The following is a 3,144-nucleotide window of genomic DNA, read 5'->3' on the forward strand; positions in this document are numbered from 1 at the left end:
GTTTGAATTTAAACCAAACAGATTCATATCTGTTTGAAATTTAAACCCAACAGGTTCCTTACCTGTTTATTCAAACCAAACGAGTTTAATACCTGTTCCAACATGTTTGCACCTGTTTAATTCAAACCAAATAGCCACATTTTCTCCTATAAATAGACAGACCCTCTATTGATTTTTATCATTCAGAAATTACGTATTTCTTTCTTCTCTGCTGCTTCAATCTCTGCTGCTTCAATCTCTACATTTTGTTGCATTATTTATTTTTATTTTTTTTGTGAGAAAAAGTGAAAACATAAAGTGTGTTTGTTGTGCAAACAGTTTGTAGTGCTGCTACTGTTTGTTGTTGATCATTTTATCTTGGGAGATAGACGTTCATAATTTGAAAACACCGTGGAGAGAACAAATCTATCTTAAGGACATAGTGTTAAACACTCGACTTGATCAGAATTTTATTTAATAAATATATAAGGTTAGTAATTAATTTACTTTCTGTTTTATTTATTTATTTTTATCAGATTCTAATTTTGTTTTTGTAACAAAATAAGAATCTATTGATTTATATTATTTTCTTTACTGGTTTGTTTTTTGTAATCAAACAGTCTCTCTCCTTTCTTTATTTCTTCTGTTTGTTGTTAAGTACACAAGCATTATTTATTCTTAATACAGTGAAGATTGTCCAACACGGTTCAAATTAGGAGACGATCTACAACACATGTTGGAAAAATTATTGGTTCGTCTTAGGCACCATATTGTCATGCTCTGCACCAATCACAATTCACCATATTCTTTATATTTCTCAATTACTCAATACAAATTCGTAAATCCCATTCCTTTCATTAATCACAACACTACGTGGCGGTACCCCAAACCCAACCAATAACTTCTCCCCATGTTGTTCGAGATCAGAAACACCAGCTCTCGAACCATCAGAGAGATCGTCGCAGTTAGCGTTGCCGAAGGCCGCCCGATCACGTGCTTGGTCTACATCTTCCTCCTCCCTTGGGTGGCGGAGATGGCGCGTTATTGTCACATCCCATCAGCCCTTCTTTGGATTCAACCAGCCACAGTTTTAGATATCTACTACTATTACTTTAGTGCTTATGAAGAGGTGATTACAAAAAATTGCAATGACAAAGACTCTTCTTCTTCATGTTCCATTGAATTACCAGGTTTGCCATAGCTCACTAGCCATTTTTTTTCCTCTTTTATAGTCCCTTCAAGCTCAGACCAACACAGTTTTGCAATCCCAAACTTCAAAGAGTAGATAGAAACACTTGATGCAGAAACAAAACCTAAAGTACTTGTAAACACATTTGATGCATTAGAACCCGAGGCCTTGAAAGCTATTGGAATGTTCAATTTGATCGGAATCAGACTGTTGATTCCGTCGGCTTTCTTGGATGGGAAAGATCCATCAGATACTTCTTTTGGAGGTGACTGGTTTCATCGGTTGTTTACTTATCTTTTGGAAGCCTATTAGTGTTGCCAAAGCTACAAATGGAGGAGATTGCTCGTGGTTTGCTGGAAAGTCATAGGCCATTCTTGTGGGCGATGAGAGGAGAAGAAGAAAAAGTAGAAAAAGATAGGTTAAGTTGCATTGAAGAGGTGAAGCAACAAGGGATGATAGTGCCGTGGTGTTCTCAATTAGAAGTTCTTTCGCACCCATCTTTGGGTTGTTTCGATACGCATTGTGGGTGAAATTTGACGTTGGAGAGCTTGGCTTCTGGGGCTCCGGTGGTGGCATTTCCAAATGAAGAGGGAATAGTTGAAGGTGATGAGATTAATAGGTGTGTAGAGATGGTGATGGAAGATGGAGAGAAGGGGGAAAAATGAGGAGGAATGCAAAGAAATAGAGGGACTTGGCAAGGGAAGCTGTAAAGGAAGGTGGGTCTTCGAACAAAAATCTCATGGCTTTTATGAGGAGGTTGGAGGAGTTTGCTTGTAGAAATAGAGCCTATAAGGCATGTTTGATTGGGTGGATTAGAGCATGGATTGAGATTATTAATCCGTAGACCCAATTATCCTATGTTTGTTTTAACATTTTGGTTTAGGATTATTAATCCAATGGATAATTAATCTAACAATTTTGTAGGATTATTAGTAAAGGGGTAGGGGTGAGATTATTAATCCAATGGATATTAATCCAATTGGATGGTGAATACCACACTAATTTAATAAGATTATTAATACTTCACTATTAATTAGGAATGGCAACGGGGTGGGGCAGGGCCGGGGATCACGCTCCCCGTCCCCGATCCCCGATGGTGGAAACCCCCCCGTCCCCGGTCCCGACCCCGATGGGGAGCTCATCACTGCCCCTGCCCCCGCCTTTTAACGGGGATCGGGTTTCCCCGACCCCGAAAAGTCCCTAACCAAAAGAAAAAAAAAATCAGTTCCATAATTTCTTCAACAACAACAACAATCAGATCTAACATCAACAACAATCTGATGAGCATAAAAAAAAAATCAAATCTAACATCAACAACAACAACAATCTGCTGACCTAAAAAAAAAAAAAAAATCAGATCTAACATATATATATATAACAAATCGATCGAGAGAGAGAGAGAGAGAGAGGAAAACAGTGGTGGAGTTGCCAGACTACCACAAACAGTGGTGGAGTTGTGGTGGCTCAATCGGCGGAGGAGAGAGAGGAGGGCGATCGACGGAGGAGGGAGAGAGCGATTGGCGGAGGGGGGAGAGGAGGGCGATCGGCGGAGGAGGGAGAGGAGGGAGATCGGCGGAGGAGGGAGAGGAGGAGGGCGATCGGCGGAGGAGGGAGAGGAGGGCGATCGGAGATGAAGAGGGTTTGAGAGAGAGAGATGAGAGACAGTGCAGTGATGAGTGTGTGAGGAGGTGCACAGTGTTGTAAGGGAAATGGAGGTTTATATGTCTACATAAAGAGGGGGTAAAATAGTAATTTTACTTCGGGAAATTTCCGGGTCCGGGACAGGGCTGGAGACGGGAACGGGGACGGGCCGGGGTTTGAACACTGATCACCGTCCCCGGCCCGAAACTGGTCGGGGATTTAATTTCGAATACCATCCCCGTCCCCACGGGGGTATTTTTCGGGAAAAAACCATCATAATCGGGGTCGAGGGATCGGGTCCCCGTCAGGCCGGGTTCAAATTTCCATCCCTACTA

The 3,144-nt window shown here is 41.6% G+C and overlaps 1 pseudogene; it reads left to right on the plus strand.

Moving 5' to 3' along the window:
* Positions 1 to 889: 889 nt before the first annotated feature.
* On the plus strand, positions 890 to 2,335 carry LOC114282961 (crocetin glucosyltransferase, chloroplastic pseudogene; annotated as a pseudogene).
* Positions 2,336 to 3,144: the final 809 nt, after the last annotated feature.

The sequence above is a fragment of the Camellia sinensis genome, chromosome 6, assembly GCF_055761805.1.
Source record: "Camellia sinensis isolate YWXY chromosome 6, ASM5576180v1, whole genome shotgun sequence".
Lineage (NCBI taxonomy): Eukaryota > Viridiplantae > Streptophyta > Magnoliopsida > Ericales > Theaceae > Camellia > Camellia sinensis.